Source organism: Sus scrofa, chromosome 7, assembly GCF_054392235.1.
Source record: "Sus scrofa isolate SSC_HxYL_T2T_F1_AM1 chromosome 7, Sscrofa_HxYL_maternal_Yorkshire_Landrace_v2.0, whole genome shotgun sequence".
Classification (NCBI taxonomy): domain Eukaryota; kingdom Metazoa; phylum Chordata; class Mammalia; order Artiodactyla; family Suidae; genus Sus; species Sus scrofa.
Window position 1 is genome coordinate 680,635 of NC_139389.1, and position 25,337 is coordinate 705,971.

Below are 25,337 nucleotides of genomic sequence, written 5' to 3' on the forward strand. Positions count from 1 at the left end.
TGGCCATCCCCACCTCATCCTGGCTGTGGGTCACAGCCCAGGGCCAGGTCCTCCGAGTTCTGGTCCTGAGACACCAAGGGCCGGGCTCCGTCCTGACCCCTCCAGGCCCCTCGCTCAGGTCTTAGCCGAACCTGCCTACCTGCTGCCCCCCAAACCTCCCGGCCTCCCCTCATCCCCCGCTTCTGCTGGTGAGGCCTCCCCGGTCTGCCCTGCTCAGGTCCTGTGGTCCTGGGTCCTGGTCCTGGACCCCACTCAGGTCCCAGGTCACGTCCATCCTTACACCTGTTCAGCGGCAGCAACAGCCCTGGGCTGGGGGGCCAGGTGACCTTGGGCTCAGGCAGGAAACCTGCTAGAGACCCTTTGAGACCTCGAGCCAGGAGCCCCACCCCCCAACCCAGCTCCAGGCCCGCCTACACACGAGCAGCTGGGTGACGGCGTTGCCGGGGTCGGTGCCCACGGCTCTTCTGCATTTAGCCAGATTCCCTCTCGGGACTGTGACCTGCTGGGGTCAGGGCTCTGCTCTGAGCTCCCACCCCGAGAGCCCCAGCACAGGTGCGGGCCTCGGGCAGGTGAGGCCGGGAGCAGGGCACACAGGACGCTCCCGGTGCGACATGCAGGCTTGTCTCCACCTCCTATAGGTGTCACCTCAGAATATCATTTCCAAGCTTAGTTCCCAGAAGCGCGATGACGGGACTGGTTCCTCTAACCGAGAATGTTACGTAACACACAGTCCTAAAACGAGAAAACTGCCTGAGCTGCGCTCAGGGCAGGAGCTGCGTCTGACATAAACCAAGAAGGAGGTTCAGAGTAGGCGTGGGTGGAGAGGTTTGTTGGAGGCAGGAACGGCCATGGCCTTGGCTCTATCCCGAAAGCTCAGGGGCCACTGCCCGTGTGCCCCGGCGTTTCAGATGTCCTGACACAGCGACCTCCTGGCGGGAGTGTGGCGTCTCTGAGCAAGGGGTGACCTCTGCTGAGGTCAGACAGAGGCGCCCGGTGGGACGAGGCCAGCGGCCCTCAGGAGGTGCCTGACCCGGTGTGTGTGGGGGGGGTTGGGTGTTGGAAACAGCCCTTGTTCTCAGCCTGGTCCGCATCTCAGGTCCTCGGGCTGCACGTCTGGTGCAGGAGCAGCCGCGTGGCTCAGCATTCAGGCCTGCAGGACACGGGATGGGAGAGCCTGAGGCGAAGCCCACATTAGGGATTGGGGTTCAGATGTGGGCGCCATGAGCTGGTGGGGGCCCCCTGACGCACAGGAGAGGGCGGGAGTGAGAGAGAAGAACGCTGAGGAGAGGCTGGAGGACAGGGTGCCGAGAGAAGCCAGGGAAGGGCAGGGTGGCAGGGCAGAAGAATGGGTGGGAGGGCCGCCGTGCTGCGGAGACGGGGGGGGGGGGGGGGGGGGGCTGCGGGGGAGGGGCCAGGAGAGCGTGGGGGCCGAGCTCCATGCCCTCCACAGGGTCCTGGGGCTGTTTGACCCTGAGCTGAAGGAGCAGGGAGCACAAGGGTGGGATGTGGGCAAATGACCTCCGGGCTGCCCCTCGGGTGAGGAAACTGGAACTGAGTGTGCGTTGGCGGGGGGTCCCCTCTGCGACAGTGATGGCAGGAGGGGCCGGCAGGTGGGCACTCAGTAAGCCTGGAGCACGTCTTCAGAATAATCCCATTCAATCCTGTTTTCTTCACTGCGTAGCTCAGACTTCACCGGAGAAACTAATTTTCGAAACTCATATCTTCCTATTTGGATGTTGGCAGTTTTGCCAGCACAAAACAATAGCCTATTGGGCCTGCAGCCATGTGACTTACTCGTGCCGAAATGTGGTGAATTCAGGGAGAAAACCAGCCGGATTCAGGCAAAGCACAGGCTCCAGCCCTCGTCCAGCCCCGCACGTCACCTCCTCAGACGAACGCTAGGGCGGAGGAGGGATTAAGTTAGCTTGGATTTGTCCAGAAGAGACAGCGGCCAAAGCAGAGAACGCTCACTAGGGAGGCAGCCGACGTCGACTCCATTGTTTTTAAAAATAAAAACAAAATCCTGTAATTAGACACTTAAAGTCATGACTAAATGACTAAAAACAACCAGCAAACCACAGGAATGTGCCTGTGGAACCTGTCCGTCCAGTGGGTCATGGCATTTTCGTGCCCACGTCCAGCCGTGCCCACCGCCTGGCCAGGTCGGCAGCGGGCGTGACCAGGCCTGCGGCTTCTTCCTGAGACGCATCCCAGGGACCAATGACCCTTCGGATGCAGGGCTGGGCTCCCACGGCCGCATCAGGGTGGCCACACTGGTCACCTGAGGCCCAACAGCTCACAGTCTGGAAACCAGTGAGGGGCCCAGGACCTCGCCCGCCCGCTCCCCCCACAGCTGGCGGTTGAACATTTGCCAGGACTCCTGCTGGATGTTTACTGTGCGCCAAGGAAACCGCGGGATTTCAGACCGAAAGCTGGCAACGACCCTGAGGCGGTCTCCTTCCTAATGGGATCGTCCCAGAGACAGACCCTTAAATGAGGTAGAAGTTGCTCTACTTCTATTTTTAATTGAGGTGTGTATCCACGTAGTGTGTGTGTAAGGATTGGAAGTTCATAAGCATTTTTATGGGAGAAGAGAGGCCTGGTCCGCAGAGAGAAGAGCAGGATAAATGCGTCAGCGATGCTGCCTTTAGGGAGGCTGGTTATCTTCCTCACGGCAGGCCGGGCCTGGCCTTGTGCTTACATCTCCAAATCTCTCTTTAGTATTTAGCGATTGATTCGTTGTCTTTCTCTCCTTTCTTTCTCTCCTATTCATTCCCCTCCTTGCTCTGGGAAGGGTTTAGGACATGGTCCTTGTCTGTTAAATGGACATAAATCGATGCACGAAGCTATAGCCGTGCAAGGTGGCCGAACACAAGAGCAAGGAGCCAGCGGAAGCAGACAGACTCGGCCATGGTGAGCGCGGTGACGGCAAGAGCCACAACGTCACTATAAAAAGAGGCAATTTAAAGGCATCTGAAGACTTCCCAGACCCCTGGGGTAAAAGACATAAAGTGGTCACCAGCACGCATTCGCCAAAACCAATGGCAGCAGAGTTCATTCATACATGCGTTTCAGAATCGCACAGGTCTGACCGAAAATAAGTTAGGATGCTCTGATCACAATCCGATAAAATCTGAAAAGCATAATAAAAATAGCTGTCTTAGACACTAAAATATTTCTTTCTAAATAATCCACTTCATCATATTAAAAATCAAATTTTAAATTAAATCTATGCTGAAAGCAATCAAAAAATACTTCATACCAAAACACTTAGAGCTAAAGCAGCACTAACTGCTCTCTCCTAAGACATTAGCGGGGGAGAAAAAGTGTGAGAAAAAGGAAGAAGGAAGCATCAATAAAGATACACGCCGAGGAGTTCCCGTCGTGGCGCAGTGGCTAACGAATCCGACTAGGAACCATGAGGTTGCGGGTTCGGTCCCTGCCCTTGCTCAGTGGGTTAACGATCCGGCGTTGCCGTGAGCTGTGGTGTAGGTTGCAGACGCGGCTCGGATCCCGCGTTGCTGTGGCTCTGGCGCAGGCCGGTGGCTGCAGCTCCGATTCGACCCCTAGCCTGGGAACCTCCATATGCCACGGGAGCAGCCCAAGAAATGGCAAAAAGACAAAAAATAAAATAAATAAATAAATAAAAAGACAAAAAATAAAAATAAAAAAATTTAAAGCTAAAAAGAAAAAGATACACGCCGAAATTAATAAAAATCTACATAAATCATAAAGCTGATTACTGGGAAAGACCATGAGAATAGATCATCTCCTCATGGGCCCGATTAAGAAAAAGAAAAGTAAAAAACATACAAAATCAGGGGAGAACAGATACAGATGCAAAAGGAATTCTAAGAATAATAAGTAAATGGTATATTAACTCTGGGGCAATGGAGTTAAAACCTAGGGAAAAACTCGTGATTTTTCTAGCAAATGTAAAAAGCCAAAGTTGCCCCCATGAAGAAGAAAAACTGTGAGTGTGCTGCAGGAGAGATTTAAAGGGTGACTAAATATGTACCATCACAGACGATCCCCGAGCCTAGGGCTTCAGCGCCAAGTCCTGTCTAAGATTTCTGTAAAGAGAGTTTTGATGTTACAGACATTCCCTACGGTGTATAAAAGATGAAATCTGCCCTACTTCACCCTCTAAAGCCAGCACATCCTTAACAGCAAAACTTGATAAAATTAGCACAGTACCCCAAAAACCCTACAGACAAACGTTATTTGTGAATGAAGCATTTTAAAGTTCTGAAAAAACAAATGAAACCCAAAGTGTCTCCAAAGAATAACGAACACGATCCAATCAGGTTTAACCCACAAGGCAACGTGGAGATGCTGACAGCCGCGGAGGTCACTACACCTGCACCTGCCAGAGGGACCACACGAGCCGGAGCTGAAAAGTGTCCGTGAAGACGCCGCCGCTCTTCTACCACAAACCCCGCTCGCTGGGCATAGACGTGGAGGACACGCTATGGGGCAGAGGCCCATACACACGCGCCTCGCTGTGCACAGAGGAGCACCGGCTTTGGCGCAAAGTCGGGGAGCAGCAGGGCCCCTCTCATCAGGACTCTGCTCAAGACGGCTGCAGCCACTGGACTGACGAAGTAAGAGAGAAGAAAAAGTCGGCGTGAACGTACTGGGGGAGGAAGGCAAGACTGCTTTCCTCGCTGGTGGTGTGGTTCTGCACCTGGAAAACTCATGCCGCTTGGAGAAAAAAGCACCATTAGAATTAATCCAGAACTTAGTAAAGTGTATACAAGACAAACACACCCGAATCCATAACTGTTTCTCAGTGCTGGCACGAAACAGCTGAAACAGCTAAAAACGGACGCTAGGGAAGTCTTTAACTCGCAACGGGATGTCTATGAAATAGGAAAGCATCCCGCGAGATGTACTGTTCAGAGTTCCCGTGTGGCTTAGCCGAAACGAACCCAACTCGCATCCGTGAGGACGCGAGCTTGAGCCCTGGCCTCGCTCCACGAGTTAAAGAGCGTGGGCTCCCGTGAGCTGCGGTGTGGGTGGCAGAGGCAGCTCAGATCTGGTGTTGCTGTGCCTGGGGTGAAGGCCGGCAGCTGTAGCTCTGATTCAACCCCTAGCCTGGGAACCTCCATATGCTGTGCGTGCGGCCCTAAAACGCAGAAAAATAATAATAAAAATAAAAATACTTTAAAAAAGAAGGAAGGAAGGTTGTGTGAAGATACCATAAAATCCCTATCAAAGGACATGAAGCAGGGCCTGAACAAAGGGGGAAATCTCTCCTGTTCTTTTTTCTTTTTCAGCCACACCCAAGGCACATGGAAGTTCCCGGCCGGAGATGGAATCCAAGCCACATCTGCAGCCTTCACCGCAGCTGCAGCAACACCGGATCCGTAACCCCTTCCCCAGGCCGGGGACCAGTCTGGCAACACTCAGAGACGGACCGGACCACAGCGGGAACTCCTGTCATGTCCCTCAGTGAGAAGACACAATACGATAAACTGTCAATCATCCAAAAATTCATAGAATATAAAAACTGCAGTTTTGTCCTACTGGGTTTGGGAGAAATGTGAGCTGAATAAAGTTATTCAGTTCCTATGGACAAATAAATGACCAAAGACAGCGACATAGAAAGGTTGGTGTGAGGGCTGCGGCGGGTGGAGGGCTTGTCTTCCCAGCCACTCAGACGCACCCTGAAGCCACTGCAACAGGATAAACGGACCAAAATGACGTTGGCCCAGAGACAGACACGCAAGTTAATGAAACAAAACAGAGCTCTAGAAACAGATCTTCGTTTCGGTGGGAGTGCACCAAATGACATGGTTGGCACTGCAGTTTGGCGGGTGGAGGTGGGTTTAGTAAACGAACGAGCTTGGCCACACGGCCGTCCATCTGGAGGCCTCACACCCCGTGTAAAACCACCACTGAGTGAAGGAAAGACCTAAACGCAAAGACTCCATCAGCAATAATTTACAGAAACTTGGAGGACGATACCCACATGACCTGGAGCCTAAGAAGCCCTTTTAACAATAAGAAACAAAGGGGGAGGGGGGCCCCAGAATGTCTGTGCGCGTGCACACACACACACACACGTGCGCGTACACACACACCTGATTGACACAGGAAAAATTCAATCAGTAAAGCAAGGAGCTCCCGCTGTGGCACCACGATTTAAGAAGCCCACTCCAGCGGCTTTGTTGCCGCGGAGGTGCAGGCACAGTCCCCAGCCCAGGAACTTCCCTAGGCCGTGGGCACAGCCACAAAATAAATAAACAAGGCAAAAATATAGTATCAATAAAATCAAAAGATAAATGACACCTGGGGCGCAGATGCCCATGCAGCATTTAACGGAAGGGATTATTTGTAGGTAAAACCAGTTTCCAGCCTTGGCGCAGAGCTTTGCTCAGGTGAGAAAAGCCCTGCCACCCAAAGCACAGCGGCCCGAGGAAGCGCGGCCGTTCACGTGTACCGGTGGCAGCAGGGTGGCCAACGGGGGAGGACAGTGACACCAACCCTTCTGACAAGGTGACACCACCCCTGGGGAGAGAACCAGGGGCGCTCACGCTGGCAAACACTTCGGAAGAACCATCACGGCCACTCAGGAGCATGGGCTGCGGGCAGTTTTCCAGAGACCAGCCTGGGGGTCGCCCGAGTCCTCCTCCAGGAGGGGGACCGACCAGCTGGCCCCCAGGCCTCCTGCGCTCCCCATGGGGCGGAGCTGCAGCCTGGCCCTTCCAGGCTGCCAGGTCAGGGGCTGCCAGGTCAGGGAGGGGACGTCGGGTTGTGCACCGCCCACCCTCCCCGTCCTGGGAGCTGTGAACGCACCCGCTGAGCCCCCTCTGCTCGGCTGTGACCCCTGCCTAAACCTGAGCCTTGTCCACAAAGTGGGGTGACAGGACCGAGAGGTTTAAACAGATGAGAAAGATACAGCGGCCGACAAAGGGAGCATCAGCCACGCAGAGAGCGGCGGACAAAGAGGCTCGGTCATTTATTAGGCACGCGTGTTTTATAAGACATTTTGTCATCCAGGTTTGTAACTGAAGGGACATTTTTAGGTGTGACGGGAAAAAAGTGACAAACAACATATGCTCATCCATCGACAGAAACTAGAATTTCCTAACAAGAACGTGGTATTTACAGCAACGTAAAAACAAAACCACACCTTTCTAGCGGAGCTGCTCCGCCTCGTCACGAAGGAACTGTTTCCTCCCAACTTGGACCTGTCTGCCCGGCTGGCCCCGCGGCTGGGCTGAGGCCCCTTACTCCGCTCTGCTCCGTCAGGGTTCCCGGAGGCAAATGTTTGCAGATTTTAAACCAAAGTGCTGTCGCACCCTCAGGGGACTCTGGGCACCCCCCCCCCCGCCCCCGCAAGCCTCCGGGGCCCCCTCCCCGAGGACCCCAGGGGCCAATTCCACTCTCCTCGACAGAGCCAGGGAGCAGAGTACCGGCCCGGACTTGTTTCTTAATGATGAGCAAATACCCTCACCACAGGCTGTGCAGCTTCAGAGCCCGCAGAGTAGGACGGGGGCCAAGCCCACCGTGGGGGCGGTGGGGGGGGAGGGTGGGGGTGCTCACCTGTCCCATAGGCAGGTTACAGGCTGAGCTGCGGGCGGCTGGAGAGAGCAAGCCCCTCTCCTAAGGCGGTCTGTGTCCTTGGGGGAGTCTACGATGGAGAGAGACAGTGGCCTAGACCCTGTCCTGTCCTCAGAGCTGGGGCCCAGGGGCCGAGGAGCCAGCGGCTCATCAGCACGACCGCCACCTCAATGGCCAGGGCCGTCCCACCACTGAAGGTCCCCCCGAAAGCGAACCCTGGTCCCGGTGCCAGGCGCTGAGAGTCCAGGCTTTACGCGCCTCTCACTCGCACTTCCAGCAGTGCCACGCGACAGAGGCCATCGCTCCCGTTTGAAAAATAGAAATGTGCTTCTCAGAAGACGCAAAGTGGCGGCCCTGCGCTTTCAGCCGCAGACGGCATTCTGCATCCGGCGCAGCGTTTGGAAACAAAATGTCTTCCAACTTCTCCCGGGCAAAGCTCGGTTTCTGGTGCCTCTTAATTCCTTATCGTGCTACATCTTCTACCCAGAAGCCATAGATAAGGGCTTGTCCGATGTCTTTAACTGGTCTTTAAGAAAATAAATAAATACGGGCGGACGGTCCCTGCTGATACTGTGACGTTACTTACAAAAGATGTCATCATTTGCCAAGATGCCGCCACCGCCCGTCCGCGCGAGTCAGTGTATACTCTCGGGACCCGCGGGGAACGTGGGGAAGAACGTCGGGAGGAGGATGTTTCCCGGCGCGATGCTGGCGGAGCAGCGGTTCTCGACGGGAGGCGGGGATGCTCCCCAGCCGCTGGGGACACTTGGCAAAGTTTGGAGACATTTGCTCGTCACGGCTGAGGTGGGAGGTGCTGCTGCCGTCTCGTCGGGAGGGGCCGGTGAGACTGCTAATCATCTTGCAATGAGCTACCCCCCCCCAAAGGGCCATCCGGTACAAAGTGTCAGTAGCGCTGAAGCCCTGAGAGGGACAGAGATGCAGGATGGCGAGTCGTACGTAAGTCGGGAGGCATGCAGCTGGGTGGGGGGTGGGGAGGGTGGGTGAGGTGTTGGGTGGATGGGTGGACCGATGGGTGGGGGGCTGGATGGATGGCTGGACCAATGGGGGGGCGGGGCCGGATGGATCCCTGGCTGGACCGATGGACAAGACTGTGCCCTAGAAGAGACTTTTGAATCAAAGGGCTGACTCAAAACATCACGAACATCCTTGCGGTATCACTATGGTCTCGTCCTGGGGCTACTGGTCAAATCACTGAAACTTAGTATGTCTTTCTAAGCACGTAACCATGTTATCAGTCACAGTGGGGGATGTGGCTTTAGTGATACTGAGGCGTAAGACGGAAACTCACAGACACGGCACGCAGCCGTCACCATCTCCAGTGCAGTTACGTGAGGGGAGTGAGAAAGGGGTTATGCAGGAGGGTTTCAAGGTTCCGAAACTACGTAGTTGGAAGAGGAATGACAGCGGTCGAGGAAATGCAGGACTTGAAAGTTGTGTTGTGGCTTCAGACCTGCCGCGTCTGCGACGACGGTGAGATGGGCAAACAAAGATGCTTAGGAGACAAAGACGTGGGGCTGGAACAGAGGCCATCGGGCTCGGCTCTGAAGTAACCACCGAAGGCACAGGGCAAAAGCGTTTACCGGGGCGAGAGTGATAACGCTGATGGGACCCGGGCCTGGAGGGCGTCCCGGGCGGAGCCAGGAGGAAAGGGAGCTGGAGAGGCGACAGAGGACCGAGCGGCTCTGAGGTCACAAGGACTCAGGGTGGGGAGAGTTTAGGCCGGGGAGGTGGGGGGGGTCCTCGGCGCTGAGTGCTGCGAAGACCTCAAGAGAAAGAAGGCGGAGGAGAGATGAGACGGTCCCCAAATGCCGCCGGTCCCTCGATGTGCCGTGACTGCCGGGGTCCAGAGGAGGGACGGTTAAAGTGGAGACCTACTGAGGTCCAGGGTGGGGGGAGCGGCCAGGGAAGGGGGGCCAGCTGGGTGACGCCTGCGCGGGGGCTGGAGGGCAGAAACGTTTTTCTCTAAAGTGAGAGCTAAGTAAGCGTGTCCTTAAAAAGGAGAGGGGGCAGTGGGTAATAAAAGGCAATCTGTGGCCCCTCTTCGGTGAATAGAATGACTTTAACTGTTGGAAATGTGAAAGCAACGGAAAATTTTTCGTTACCCATCGGTCTACATCAGTCAAGAGGGAGCAAATACATTTATACCCTAAGCTGACTGAAACGATCAGAATAGCTGGGGTCTATTTCCAACTACAATTTTAAAGCTACAAAGATAACCAGACAGCCACAAAGAAAGCGCTCTTAGTGTGGACTGTATTAACATCTGTGAAAGTTGTTCCTTCTTTGCTTTTCAGATTAGATTTTACAGCTTCCAAGAGAAACTGACGCAAGACGTTTGGCATAAACTTGCCAATCAATGCTTATGTTTCAAAAGCAAGAGTAATGAATTAGTTCAGTAAATTTGCTTTAGTGCCAAGGGGGGAAACGGCGGCCGGGACCTGAAGTGGGTCCGGTGACTGATAATCTGTGTACAAGAAAAGTGATGCAACTCGGAGAGCAATGACTGCTGGCGACAAGGACAGCAGAGCGACTGGTTGGCTGCTCGGCAAGGCTGGGTCCTGCGTTCAGTTGCACAAACATCCTTTGTCAAACTTGCTACCGAGTCAAGGAGCCCAGGTCCAACCACGATAGCTGCAAACGTATTCTCCATGTGCTCAGCACAACCCACAGAAACTGGGTTCAGGAGAATCATGACTCAAATGTGTTCTGTCTCCTGGAAATAAAAACTCTGTACCTACCCATTTGCCTAAACCCACCTCGTTCCAGAGAGGGTTTAATGTTAACTGTGTTTTCTTTATAAACACGGAGACTGACTTAAAGTTCATGGTGCAACACGTGACCAAAACACCAGCGCATGTGGCTCAGATGACGGCTCCCAGGCAGCGCCTGTGTGGGAAGGACGGGTGAGGAGGACGGGAGGGCGCTCAGGTCTCACCACCCCAACGCCCCCAGCAGCCCCGCAGGCGCGCAAACCCGCCAGCGTCGCCGAAGTGAGCCGCCTGAGGCCTTCCTGTAGCTCTGAAGACGGAAGGAGCGAGGACCAGAGTCTGGGTGATTTTATCTTGGATGCAACTTTCTGTCCGTGCTCGAGGTCACCTCTGCGGTTGGCGTAGACTGTGCTCAGGATAACGGAAAACAAGTAACAGCCACAGTGACCTCGCTTGTCTGCCTTCAGTCAGGTTGGGGAAAACAGGAATAATGTCCAAAGCGCGTGATTTCTCCCCAAGGTCATCGGAGTAAGGATAAGCTCGGTCCCCTTGGCCGCCCCTAAATGAGGCAGAGGGCGGAGCGAGCTGACTCCTGAGTGTGCCAGGAGGCCGGGCTGGAGGGGACAGGCCAGTACCCTCCCACCCTCCAGCCCCCGGAGCACGTGGGCCCGGAGGTGGGGACCCAGGGGTGGGCTGCGTGCGGGGTGGGATCCCAAGCTCGGCCACCCACACTCGGATCCCTGAGGAGGAAAGGGGCCAGAGCTGGAGCGCCCGCAGGGGTCAGCGTAGGCTCAGCAAGGCGACACCCAGGGATGCTCCATCTCCAGCTGAGCCTCCTACCAGGCAGCACAGGGGACACCCAGGAAAGCCTCCAGCGGAGCCCGGACTGGGGGGCCCCCCTCTCCCTCTCAAAGGCCGGTAAGTCTCCAGCCCGAGCAGATGGGGGGGCCACGAGCAGGCAGTGAGGTCCGTCAGGTAACGAAGCTGATTTGAGCCCCCGCAAGCCCTGACCTCTGGCCGTCACTGCGTCGTGACCTCGCCTTTGAAAGACAACCCCCGGAACCATGCTCTTGTTTTCACGCAAGTTTCTCCTCCTGGGGCTGGAACGCCAGATCCCAGCGACTTCCGACCCAGGACGATTCCCCTCTTTGTCAACCAAGGTGGGTGGCGTTCTCCACCAAACGCAAACAGTCCGATGCTGGGAAACCTGGAAAACAACGTGAAAGTGCCGGCCAGCAACGGCCTCGACCTGCCCTCTAGGCAGGGATGGTCGGATGCTTGGGTGTTTGGCAAGAGCCTTCCAGGTCCTTGAAGAAAAAAAAAAGAAAAGAACAAAAGGAAACACAAAACATGCAAATCACGCAGGATTTAAACTTTTAGTTCTGACATTTCCGAATGCAAAAGTAAGTCACGTCTCTTCAGCCTGACGCACCTCGTCAATTCATTTGTAGTCCTTAGCACGGATCGATTCTCAATAAAGAAAGGGCCGTGATGGAGAGAAAAAGGGAGAAAGATGCTGAGAAACCAACTCGTTTGACCAGAAAACCGCTTCCTGTGTTGGAGAAAACGCACTGACCTGGACCGGGCCAGCCTGTCAGTGCCTTATTGGTGGTTGTGGCACGGACGGCGTTTTAGTGGGTGGATACGTTATAACCACTCTATAAACCCCTGCGAAGCCACGGCCCAAGCCGCCTTCCCAGCTGTGTCCAGCGGAACCCAGGGCGGGTCACGGAGGCCGCGATGGCAGGAACCAGCGCCAGGGTCAGAGGGCGGCCGGGCCCCGCCGAGAGGCAGCGCTTCTAAGGCACGTGAATCTCCGAAGAGTCGGTGACCACAGAACCAGTTCCCCGAAGTTCCTGCGACTCCAGGGTCTTGGCTCTCTGGACACCACCCGTGAAACACTGGGCTCGAGGCTCTAGAACAGTCCATCCCCATTCGCTGTTTGAAGGGTCCACGGGGGTTTGTTTGCTCTCGAAGTTTGTGCAGCGAAGTCTCACGGAGAACCCCAAAGCCAGCCAAACCCCGGAGGGCAGTGTCACCAAGGTCGGAACCACAGGGGGCCCATGCGCCCCCGAGGAGGTGGCGAGGACCCACGCCCACCCCCAGGCGCACTTTCCCGGAGACACCCCACCCCCGCCTCCTGGAGAAACAGCGGCCCCAGCGAGCCAGGAGTTTCCCGAGCCTGCTGAGGCTCTGTCCCCGCTGCCTCGTCTTCTGAGCCGGCACCGTCTCCTCTGCCTCTGGGAACTCACAGCCAGTCACACCTGCGCACTGTCCCCCGTCAAACATCTGCTTTTGAGAAGAAACGGACACAGAAATCGCCCCGTAGCTCAGCTGTCCAGTAGAAGGCGAACCCTTGCCTCTCTCGGGTACCCTGCCTCTTGACGGCAAGGACGGCGATGCCAAGTGAAGGACCTGGAAATCTAGGCTGAGACCAAGGGCCCAGGACCACACGGCAAAGCAGAGTCGGTGGCGGACGGATTCGGTCTCCAAAGCCGCAGGCCAGGGTGCCACACTCCCGGCCACCCTCCTCCTAAGAATCCCAGGAAAAGAGGAATTCCTGAGCCGTTTGCTGCACATAGTCTTAAGACGAAGCCCCCAAAGCCCCAGACAGCGCTGCTCTCAGGGCTGCAGACGTGAAGCCCGTGCTTGGCTCAGGCTCTGTCCTCGCCTGTCCGAGGGGAGAGGAGCTCACCAGCAGCCCGCCAGCACCCACTCTGGTCCTGCCACTGTTCCAGGCACCAGGATGTAGTGTGAGATGAAATCCGCGCCTGAGGGCTGGGGCCAAGCTGAGGAGCCTGGACCGGCCCCTGGGGATGATGGGAGCCCTGGGAGGGACCCGTTCTCAGGGCACATTTTAAAGGTCGATCTGTCAGTGCAGCGGTGAGACGAGATCAGACTAAGAGAGTGGGGGGGGGGGCAAGGCCCTGCGGGAGGCCCCCAGGGGCCCCAGCCCACACCCACTGCAGCCGGGGCCAGAGGGGGCTCTCCAGGTAGGACTGATGGGACTAGGAGGTGGGGAAAATAAAGGGCCCAGGGATCCACCAACCACAGTGATGGGGCGAAGCCCTGAGACACGCGAGGCTGGGGGGCGGGGTTCCAGAGTCTGCGGTTTAAGACGTGAGGTGCCTCAGGCAAGACCCAAGGAGAGACGGCCCGTCCAGAGCTTGTACTTGAATCTAAAGAGGTGCCGGTGTGGAACGGCGGGGAGGAGAGCCACGTGGGCACTGCAAGGGGCCCTTCTCTTACCACTGACACCTACAGCCACAGCGAGGCTGCCGAGGGAGGGGAGGTGGGCACCCACCTGGGCAGAGAGGAGACTGGCCCAGGACACTGGCAAGAAGCTGTGTGTGAGGCAAAAAAGTCGAGGAAAACAGACAAACAAGAGCACAGGGTTGCATCTTCGAGAAGCCCGGGAGAGCAAGGGAGCAATCACGACGCATGTGCCGGCAGCTCGAGGGACAGAAGTAGGCCGGGGGGGCCTGGCCATCTAATGGGCCGCAGTGGAACGTCTGGGAGAGGATGGTAGGAACAGAGGTGGGGCCAGGCCAGGCCAGGCCACGGCGGGTCCAGAGCTCTGCCGCGAGCAGGGGGAGACAGGGCCGCGGCAGCGTGGCACTGGGTCAGGGAAGGGCTTTCTAAGTGCACAGGGTCTGAGCATCTGGGCGCTGTGGGGGGGGGGGGCGACCCAGCAGAGAAGGGGAGCCAGCGGCCAGGGAGAAGGAGGGTCGCCCGAAAGAACTGGGGGCACAGAGGCCCTCACACAGCGGGGGAGCATCAGGAGGGAGGTACGGGGGTGACCTCCGCCCCGAGAAGGACCTGGCAGCACGCGGTGGGGCAGGCGGCCGGTGACTCCTGATTCTCAAGCAAGAAGCCAGACCGTCAGCCTGAGGATGGAGAGAGACAGGGAGGCCGGGGAGCAGACAGCTCGGAAGCGCGAAGGGGACACGCGCTGCTCCGCTTGGAAGGCGCCAGCTGGTGACCCGCGTGGAGGACAGAGGAGGTGTCAGCCGCCCCCGATTCTGCAGTGACCCGAGAGCAGCCACGGTGCAGGTGACATGCGCACTAGGAAGGCAGACAAGGGCGCTGTCGGGGGCGCGATGCAAAGGAGGTGAGATGTTCAGGGCAACGGGAGGAAGGGCCGGCTGCATGTGACTCAGTCCCGGCTGGGGGAGGGCAGCCGGGGCCGGGGCATCGAAGGGCACACGCGCCTGGGGGCTGCAGGCTCCACAAACAGGGGAACCAGGCGCGGCGATAAAGCTGCCACAGAGGCGCTGACTTCCGATACGCAATTCAGCTGGTTTCCCATCGAGCAACCATCCTTCTCCACCCCTTTCTAATGAAATCTAAAATAGCTTATCATATTTGCTGTGTTCATGGAAATTATGCGATGCCTTATAAACTGTCATATCTTTATTGTTGTGCCCAAGAGCTCTCAATTAAAAAGACCCCAAACCCTCAAAAACAAAAAAAGTGAATTTACACGGGTGCCGGGGTTTTGGAGGGGAGCAGAGGGAAGCGCCTCACAGCCCGCACCTGGCACATCCAGGCAGGGCAACCCAGTGCCAAGAGTCTGCCCGCCGGGAGGGTGGTTAGCCGCAGCCCCGGGCCTCTGCCTGCTGTGCCCAGGAGCACCCACCCACCCGGTTCTGACAACCAAACGCCCACTGGGTGCCCAGTCACCCTGGTGGGGACAGCCTGAGGCTATTCCTCTTTCTCTGTGAGGCACCTGAGTGAGTCACGGGGAGCAGAGGGGCCCCCTGGGGACCGGCTTCTCCCAGAACCCACCTGGCATCCCTGCTTCAGAGACAACCTGGAAAAGCACGCTGGTCCATGTTCCCCGGCCCTCGGCCTGGGCCTGGCGCAGGCCCGCCTTTCAGGGTACTCAGCACTTAACAGCTAAAGCTTCCGGGAGGCACCACACGGATCCATGGCCCCCATGGGCCCTGTGAAATCCCGCCTTGGGGTCCCCACCGATCCCCTCTCAGCGTCTGGCCTCACTGCCACGTCCGGTGTCCAGCGGGAACAGCCAGACGCTCGAGCCGGTGTGGCCGTGAGCCCCGTGGCACCATCGCCGTGCACCAACCCTGCTGTGGGCGCGCTGGTCCAGTCCAGGCTCACTGAGTTCCAGCTAACAGAGGATTCGCGCCGCAACCTACGTGCTGCCAAGGAGAAGCCACACACACACACACACACACACACACACACACACACACACGTAATCACACTGCACTGCCTTGAGGTAACCAGAAGGGCGACATCCAAAGCTAACCGTCTGGTTGGAAGCTGGTTTGGCCAAGGTTGAGCCTTGATGGGCAGCGCCAAGCTCCTCGCAGCCAAGCAGCTGCAAAGCCAAGACTGGGAAGCCCACCGCTAGCTGATCGTGCCGGACACGCTCGCTGGGACCCTTGCAGAAAGAACGGGTCCCTCAAGCACTTTGTGGGGAGACGGGGGGGGGGGGGCCACGTATGGGGGGTGGCCAGTCTCACGCCCCTCTCAGCACGCAGGGTCAACGGCCACAAGGCCATCATCTCAGACTTGGGTGAGTCCCCACTTTATCTGCCAGCCACGTGGCCGCTGCCGGCGCCCGACTCTGCAGTTGCGCCAGAGAAGCTGAGGCCCTGAACCCCGAGATTAATGATCCGCCCCCCAGAGAGGTGCGTGGGAGGCGACATCCGACTGGAGCCGCTCTGAGTGACCTGCAGCCCTCGGGGCTGCCCGGCCCGCCACCCCTCCGGCCGCCTGATGGGTTTCTGAATGTTTCCAGCCCAGAGTCGCCTAACTTTCTCAAGGGGGGCAGAGCCCCCGAGGCCACGGCTGCGGGCACAGAGCCGGATTCTTTGCATCGTCTCCCTTTCAAGACGCATACTTTCCAGCTGAGCCCGAGCCACGCTTCTCCAAACACTTCATTCCCGCGGCCGAGGCGGGGGGGCTCAGCTGGTTCTCTTTACACAGCAGCCCCGCCCGGCCTCCCTCCTCTCCCCATGTGGGAACCGCGAGGTCAGAAAGAAGATGGTTTCTGGGGAAAAAAAGAAACTTTTGCATCTGAGGCTGGGGCCACCCTGAAGGAAGCTGCTGACGGGGCAGGAGGGGCAGGGCCTGGCTTCCCGAGGTGAGGGCTGAGGGCACCCCCTCCACGCACCTCGGCAGCGAAACCACTACGGTGTCGCCAGGGCTTGCTGGTACCTGCGTGAACCCAGCTCCGGCCTCCTGGGCATCAGGCCTGTGGATGAGGAACTCAGTCCAGCAGGAGAGGCCAGTGTGTGGACCAGGCTTCTGAGCCTCAGCCCTGCTGGCCTTGGGGAGGACGCTGCTGGGCTGCCCTGTGTTGCAAGATGCTTTGCAGCCCCCCTGAGCTCTACCGCCGGGCCCCGGGGCACGACAGCCGAGATCGTCTCCCTATATTGCCTAATGGTTTCTGGGGAAGAAAATCCCTGCCCCCCCGCCCCCGCCCCCCGACTGAGGATATAGACGGATGATTGCAACATGATATAAAAAGCTGGGTCATACAGCCACATAAATCCACGGCTGATGCACAGAGGAAAGGCCAGGTGTGGGAAGGGATTCTGAGCCGTGACGCTGGACCAGGGCCCTGCAAACAAAGCCGGGGTTCAACGGGCAGACGGGAAGAGTCAGGGGGATGCGCGGTCCAGGCGAGACCCTGCCCCGAAGCCGGGGCAAGAAATGGCCAGCACACGCGGGGTAGGGACGCGAGGGGCCCCCGCGAATCACGGGAGAAGCGGCTGATGCCTGCAGGTCTGGGCAGACAAGAGCCTGGCCTGGTTTCCTCTGAGGATGGTGCGTAGCAGTGCAGCGGTGTTCACACAGCCCGTGAAGTTTTAAAAATGTGTTAACTCCCTCTAAGGAGTCTCATTACTTTCAAAGCGAACGTCTCTCGTAAAGAAAACAGCAAATGCCAAGCGCCTCGCAGGAATCTTGATGGAAAAGCTGAGTGCACATGTAAAGAAAACTCCTGCCCTAATGGGAGTGAGTCACCCACTAAGAAGCAGGAAGCTTGTTCCTACAGCACCTCTACTCATTGCCCTCTGACTTCATACAATGCACGGTGGTACTCCTTGCTGCTCTACCTTCACCTTTAGTCATCCCTCTCTTACATAAGAATCGCCTAGACTGTACATCAAACTCGGGTGTAGGTGCACAGCCTTTGATGTGGGCGCCATGCATGCTGGGCTAATGACACACGGTTGTGAAACTGTAAGAAGGGCTGAAATTCCCTGTGATGTTGGAGACAGAAAAATCATTAAGCTTTGCTGTCGTTAGTCGGAGCGGCAGGGCTTCGGTTTAATTACTGGTGGTAAATCTCTTAGCCGAGTGATTCTTTTAAGGATGACGGCTACGTTAGGACAAATGCATCTAGTCCCAGGCCTGGTGGGGCAGCACGGTACGTCAAAGGCCTGAACATTTGATGGAGTTGTACGGCTAATCCCCTAATTGCCCATCGAGAAACGGTTTCAGGAATAATTACAGAACCTGGTCCTGTTCACAGGCATGGCTAATCCTTTCTAGAATCTCGTGAAGCTCTTTGGCTCAGCGACGTCCTGAGGCTGAAGTTCCGCAGGTTTGATAGACACTTTGCTTTAAGACGCTGCCCCGGACACGCTCACAAAACAAACATATTTGCTTTCAAAGTGCCCACTGCATTTGAAGCATTGCCTCAGGAATTTTGCCGGAGCTCCTCGTATGTGCAACCGAACCCTTCCTCCTGGGGGGGGGGGGGGGCGCGGGGAGCTCCGTGAAGATCAGGCAGACGGACTTCCATTCGCCCTGAAACTGATGGCTTGGTGGGCAGCTCCTCCCAGAAGTCGTTGCTGGAGACCTGGTTGAGGTCAGACGGCCCCCGTTCCGCTGCTCGGGGGCGCCAGGCCGCCTCCCTCCAGGCACGTCTGGGTGCTGGTGTTTCAGAGCAGAGAACGAGGCGCCAGCAGGTAAATAACTAGAAAGCGGTGAGGGCTCTGCTGATCTTGACACAATGGAGGCCAGAGAAATCTGGGAGGGCTTCATGGAAAAGGTGAGCAAAGCAGGAACAACTTAGGCCACGTCCCAAAGACCTCCCCCCGCCCAGGGGCTGCCTCCTAGAGCAGGCAAGACTCGAGCGGCCCAGCGTTACCGTATCAGATCGGGGAATCCAGCCCTGGGAGGAACGGGGCCCAGCATGAAGATCTCGGGAAATCTTTAACACAAAAGACAGACACGTCAACTCCGGCAAAAACGTGTGGCATTTTCTTTGGACCCTTGCCCACGATTTGTCCTTTTTGGTTCTTTTACCACAAGTCCCTTCTTTTCCCCACCACATGCAGTCAGACAGGTGACCACGGACTGGCTCGTCGTGAGGTGAAACTGTCCGGAAGGGGCTGAAATGCTAAGCGGGGCGGCTGGAAGCTTCTCCGAAGGGCGCCCTCGCACAAAGAGGGCAGAGGGGAGGCCCTGCAGCTTCCCAGATGGACCGTCTGCAGGTGGACCACGGGCAGCCTTAATTTTTAACACGTTCTGTTCTTCCGAAATTAGCCTTAGCTGGTTCCTGCGCAGCGGAGAGCTGCAACTGGAGGGGTGCACAGGCCTCGGAGAGTGGCCCAGAACTGTTCGTCCCAGGTGACCTCAGGGGTGGGGCCACTTCTCCCAGGTGACCTCGGGTGTGCGGTCTTCTCCCAGGTGACCTCGGGGGTGGGGTGGCTTTGGTGTTCATCCCCCCACGCCCTCCTCCACGTCCCACCAGGACGAGTCCCAGGAGGACAGAGTCCGCTGTCCCTGCCTGGCAGAAGCAGGAAAGAGATGGCTGGAGAGCAGGATTTCTGCTTGGGAGGCTGGCAGTGGGGGACGGTGCCCTCAGGGTCCCTGGGACCTCTCCTGGGAGGCGGCACCCCTGCCGCAGGTGCTCCAGCATCACGTGAGAGCAGACAGGAGCTTCTTCCTCCCCGGCCTCCCCCCGCCCCACCCCAGACACCTGCAGCCCCGTCCTCCCCAACTGGGAGGGTGAGGCAGGAGCTGAGCCTGGGACGAAAGGCAGGGCAGCCTGGGGATGGGGGTGGGGAGAGCTGGCACCCTGCTCGGGGACAGTGGGGCCCAGGGTCAGCTGTGGGCCCAGTGTCTGAGGGAGCCGGCAGGAAGTTCTTCCTCCTCCTTTGACACAGGACAACAGAGGAGGAGAGAAGCCACCACCTCGCACGTTCTGCGACGTGGGTGTGAACCACAGGCTCGGAGGACCCCTGGTCCCTTAGAGCCCCCCGCATGGCAGCCGCTGGTGGGGCCGCATGGCTGCGCCCAGTTTGAGTTTTCTCTTTGCTGTCATACTAGGCCTTGACCTTGTCTGTTCAGTCTTCTGTGGTCCTGAGAACACGCTTTTCTATTCACAGCTCTGAAAGCACAGAGTCAGTTCAGCACAGCTGGGCCATCCCACCACCTCGCAGCCATGTCTTCTTGCTCCATCGTCTCTGTCTCTCTGTCTCTCTGCTCCTCTGTCTCCCTCTGTCTCTCTCTATCTCTGTCTCTCTGCCTCTCTGTCTCCCTCTGTCTCTCTCTATCTCTGTCTCTATCTCTCTCTGTCTCTGTCTCTCTGTCTCTCTGTCTGTCTCTCTGTCTCCCTCTCTCTCTCTCTATCTCTGTCTCTGTCTCTCTCTGTCTCTATCTCTCCATCTCTGTCTCTCTATCTCTCTCTCTATCTCTGTCTCTCTCTCTACTTATCTCTGTCTCTCTGTCTATCTCTGTCTCTGTCTCTCTGTCTCTCTCTATCTCTGTCTGTCTCTCTGTCTCTCTATCTCTGTCTCTGTCTCTCTGTCTCTCTCTATCTCTGTCTCTCTGTCTGTCTCTCTGTCTCCCTCTCTCTCTCTCTATCTCTGTCTCTGTCTCTCTGTCTCTCTCTGCCTCTGTCTGTCTCATTTCCATCCCCACACAGGACTACTGTGGAGCAGACAATGCGAGCGAAGAAGGGGACATTAGAGGAGATTAGAAAGAAGACGGAGAGAAGGTAGTAACAGTGTAACCTCACACCACGGACGAGTGCAGGGAAAGCGGACCGGGAATTAAGCCGCCGGAGGTCTAATCGTAGTAAGTGACGCGTCCCCATCCCTCATGATGCCGACAAAAGCCCACGGAGTTACGGCTCCACTCGCCCCAGGAGAGTCCTGTACAGGGGGGTTCCTGATCGACCTTGACACTGACCCCGTGACGTGTCTGTGACCCATCCTGGTGTGGGAAGGCCCTCTGCCTCCTACTCCACAGCTCAAGCACCTGTTTGGGCCCAGGACGCCACGCTGGACGGGGCTGAGGGTGGGAGGAAGACGGGCTCTGGGGTCTTCGGGGCTCCTGTGACAGCTGCCTGCGCTCTGTTCTTAGCTCAAGCCACCGCTTTCCCTGCAAAACCCCAGCATCCCAAGGTCCAAGTGCCAGCCCAGCGGGGTCCCCCGTCGGGGTTCCAGCGGGGACCCTGGCTGCGGTGAGACGCAGGCGGAAGCGCTGATCTATATGCTTCTCGCCCGTGACGTCATCCCACCTGGAGCCCTGACGTCCGACGCCAGCCTGGGACCTGCAAGCAGCCGGCGGGGACAGGCCTGGGCTCTGTCTGGGGACAGCAGCGGGAGCGCTGGCGGGCCCTGGAGGCTGCAGCTCCGGCTCGTCACCTCCTCCCCCCACGGCCCAGCCTCCACCTTCCACCTGCAGGACAGGAGAAAGCCCGCGCCCTCCCCGGCGGGCTGCTTCCGCCCCAAGGGACCCCAGGGAACGCGTGTCTGCCCCCCACCCCAGGCTCCCAACCCGGGCCGGCCCCTCAGCCTTCGAAGCTTTTTCTGTTTGAAAACGAGTGTGAGAGACCCCACTGCCGTGTTCTGCCCGCAGGTGCTCTGCAGACCCGAGCGGGCCCTTTCCGCAGTGTCAGCATTTGCCTTCGCACAGTGAGCAGTTAATTAGAAGCAGATCTTTTTTCCGAACATATCATAAGGCCTTATTTTTCTACCTATAATTATTCAGTTACAGTAATGTCGCATTATTATGGCTGAGTGGCTGGATAGAAAATTGCTGTTTAAAGTAGTGAAAGAGCCGTCGTTTGGCACAATTACCAACGTGCCAGTTCCACAGTAGGACCTCACCCGTGGGGCTCGTCGCACGTCACCCCAGTTAGCCTGCGTGACCAGAGACACGGCCGTGACAGTGGAGCCCTGGGTGTTTGCTCTGTACCTCGAATCACCAGCCCTGGGGAGGCTGCTGTCATTCTGGGGACACTCAGGAGACCTCAGGAGACAGATCTCAGCCAACAGGCACCGAGAACAGAGGTCCACGTGCACAAGCATGTGAAGTGGACACAGGCTCAGCTGAGGCTTTTGATGACCACGGCACCGGGTGGTGACAGGGCCTGAGCTGGCCCTGCCTGGCCTCACGCTCCTGGATTCCTGGCCCACACAAACTGTGATATAATAACTGTTTGTGGTCTCCAGTAGCTAAGTTTGGGGTCATTTGTTACTCAGCTATAAGCAGCTGATACACTACCAAATTAATACACACAGTCACACACATTCAATAAAAGTCCTTGGCCCACGATTTCAACCCCGTAATTCTCCTGCATTCTGGAGTCCTGGCCCCAGCTGTCCAGAAAGGGACCGTCCTACCCTGACGTCCTTGAGCTCCTCAGCCAAGGCATCTTGGCCCCTGGTGCCCCAGGCGTGCCCAGCACATGTCAAATTTCATCATGTACCCAAGAGTATATTGTAGGCGGAAGGAAAGAGGCTCTCTTAGTCTCCATGTCTTTATCAAGGGAAGACAAACACCAATTCGAGCACCTGCCCTCCTAGAGAGAAAAGCCCTCAGCGAATTAAAGACCATTCCAAGTGGGACCTGGGGAGAGTCTGCTAAACAGGTGACGAGGGAGGACGCCTGGTGCATCGTCTGTTGGTTGGAGATTCTTCCGAAACATCTGTAATATGGGTTATTATCCAAAATAAATCAAGAAGCAAAACAGATGAATCACGTATGCATATATGAGTTCATATGCTTAGAAAGATATAGGAGATTTAATAAGAATCTAAAGACGTTGACTGCTTAGTATTTAAATAAAATACAGTGTATGCGTATATTCATAAAGATTTAAAAGACGAGGCCTCACATCTGTCATGACCTATTAAATTCTACATCCATCATTTAGTTAATCCCCAAATTCTCTGCCGTCATCATGAGATGAAACGCCCTTGATCAACAGAATGGTTTGTTTACTTGCATACAATGAATCATGAAATAAAACTTCATTTCTGGTTTAGACTATAGAGTCCTGTAACTGAGTACGCAGCCATGAAATTCAGTGCTCTGACTACTGAGAGTCATGGTATTTGCTACACATATTAGAGACGAGCTAAGGAAACTACGCAGGCGGAAACTAAGGCTGTGTCTGCGCCTCGCCACGGGCCTCTGGAGCAGCGGTCGGCGGTGTCAGTTCTCGGACAAGTGCGGCCAGTTCTACTCCGGACCTCGTGCTCGGACGTAATAAGGACCCTCACCCTCCTGTCTCCAGAAGCAGGAGGGCCGCCTGCGGGCCTTGAGAAGGACAAACGGACTTAGGAAGAGGGGGCCTTGTTCTTCAGACTGGAAAATGCCACCAACTCAACCAGCTGCAGGTAACTGCTCTCTGAAGAACTTTCTGCAGAGTCTCCTTCTATTTCATTCCCACTCAAAAAGTCAGAAATGGCCTGGAATGTCTGTCCTTTTGCAATTCGGACTTAAACCTTCAGAAGTAAATAAAGATAAAACATCTAAAACAAACATTCTCAAAGTCCAGAAATTCGAAGAGATGCAAACTGAAGAACTGCCTATTAGTACTCTCTTCGCGAGGGGGTAGCTGCCACGTTGACCTGCAGCTACGAGCAGGAGACACATGAAGAGCCCACGGAGTTTATAACCAAACATTCAAATAGAGTCAGAAAACCATCACGAGCCAAGTTTCGAGATAACATCAGGAATATGTGAGGCAACCAACAAAACGTTATCACAAATCTGAGTAAGTTGACAACTTTACACATTCTAAAACAGTTGTTTTTTAAAAAGACTTATAAGTGGGCTAGACAGGAAAGGAGGCAGAAGCAAAACGTCTGATCTGCTTTGCAAAGAACACACAGATTTGAAAGCAGAAATTACACAAATGCCGAGACCACGAGCAGGTCATACTGAAATGCTGACCCGTGAGACGGGAGGCCTCGTGTGAGCTGGCACGAGGGTGAGCAGGCTTTGCTCAGTAGTTTACTTATGTGACGCAGCACTTTACAGTTCTCTCAGCACCTTCAGGGGGCTCCTCTCGACAGAGAATCGCTGGGAGACGGGCCGGGCTGAACATGGTCTGGATGCTGCAGAAGAGCCCAGGATGGCACCGCTGGGGCCCAGCGCCCCCAGCCCTTGGCTTTCCAGTGGGAGGTGCGGGGCCCACAGCAGCTCTGGGAGGGGTGGGGCTGGGCCGCGTGGCTGGAGGGAGCAGAGGGTGAACGCAGACCAGGAAGCCAGGCTGGATGAGTCAGGCCGAACCTGGGGACAGCCGGCTTGGTGGCGTGGAGCCCAGAAAGGGGCACCAGGCTCGGGGGTTCGGATGCCACTGAGAGCTGGCGAGGGACCTCGTGCCGGCTGCGGCCCCTCATCCTTCCCTTAAGGAGGCCCGTGAGCTGCGTGAGCCGAGCTCCCGGAATCTGGGTCTCTCTGCTTCCCACTATCACCCCTGTAACTGCACAACACGTGTCATGGGGTCCCGTCACCCTGGACGGGGCCATGAGGGGCACAGGCTGGGAAGGAGGCTTCCTCCACACTGCCAACCCCCAACAGGGCTGGATTCAAAAGCAGGGGCCCAAGGCCTCCCCAAAGCACCTGCTCTGTCGCCTCTCCCAGCCCCAGGAGCAGCCCGGGTGACGACAGCTACAGGATCCCTGCATGGTCTGCGGGTCCCACCGGAGTCTTCAGAGCCCACCCTGGGAGCCCTCAGATGCACTTGGAGGCAGGAACACCCCGAAACTTCAGTGGCTGGATTTCCCATAAATTGAAACAACTCTGACCATGAGGCTCAGAGAGGGTGGAACCTCAATCAGGTCACATAGCCTCTGGGGGTCAGCGCTGGGAGGTGAACACCAGCACCCAGCCTGTAGCCAGCACTGCTGCTCTGCCTTCTAAGTGGTTGGCATCACAGACCTGGAGACCACAGCAGCCCCGAGGCTGAGACTTTGTAGAAAATGGAGATGGGGGGCCAGAAAGAGTCACAGGAGAAAGCAAGCCCCTCCCGCCTCTCAGACGCAAGGGTCTTGGGAATTCGTCCACCCCCTGCGCTGGCTGGGGCCGGGCACCCACCCCCAGGCCGTGGGGCGAGCATGCCCCCTGTCCCGAGCCAAGCCGAGCCCCAGAACGTCTGCCGGGCTCCTGGCGGGGAAGGGGAGCTGAGGGCTGGAGAGGGTTGTTTATGTAGATGTCGGCTTTATAACAACCACGGTCGGGCTGGCTGTCGGCTCGGGTGAGGAAGGTCAAAACAATAGCAAACGCCCTGGATGTGAGCTCCCGGCAATTGCCTAATTGCACAGCGCCCTGCGCCCGGCGGCCCGGCTCCCCGCCTCCTGCATCCCTCAGACCTCCAGCCCTGGGGCTCCCGGCGGGGCCCACAGAACCCAGCCTCCGGCTGGATGCGCTCCACGGGGACACCAGGCCTCCAGCCTGGACCACAGGTGACCTGGGAGCAGAGGCCCCAGAATTACCGTGGAATCCGGAGAAGGCTTAGCACGGGGCGCCGGCCCCCCTTGTCCATAAAGTGGCACTTTCCTTTATTTTCTTTCTCAACAAAAGACGTCTTCTTCTGTGTTGCTTGGTCGCTCAACCAGGAAAGAGGAACTGTTTCTACTCTTTATCATTCGCTGTTTGTTCAGCGCAAGAGGCAGAGACTGGCGCCCTGGAAAGTCCCCGTACAAACTGGAAATTCTGGCTCCTTAGAGAATCTGTTCACAAAATTTTATTTTCCCTGGTTGTTTAATTCTGCCTAGAGTTTGGGGATTTCAAGCTCTGTGTTTGGGGTGGCTTTTG

At 56.8% G+C, this 25,337-nt stretch overlaps 1 long non-coding RNA gene across 16 annotated transcripts in view; it reads right to left on the reverse strand.

Moving 5' to 3' along the window:
• Window positions 1-25,337, reverse strand: part of LOC102158724 (uncharacterized) — a 135,716-nt gene that overhangs the window by 38,401 nt on the left and 71,978 nt on the right. Inside the window, exons 6-7 of one of the 16 annotated variants that reach the window (XR_014809421.1) lie at window positions 8,527-11,605; window positions 6,942-8,386 (exon numbers count right to left, since the gene is read on the reverse strand). The exons of 13 other annotated variants lie outside the window; for them this stretch is intronic. This is a non-coding gene — a long non-coding RNA (uncharacterized LOC102158724). Of the gene's footprint in view, window positions 1-1,728; window positions 3,134-6,941; window positions 8,387-8,526; window positions 11,606-25,337 lie in introns of those variants that run through there. 2 more of the 16 variants (XR_014809419.1, XR_014809415.1) reach the window with 2 other exon arrangements.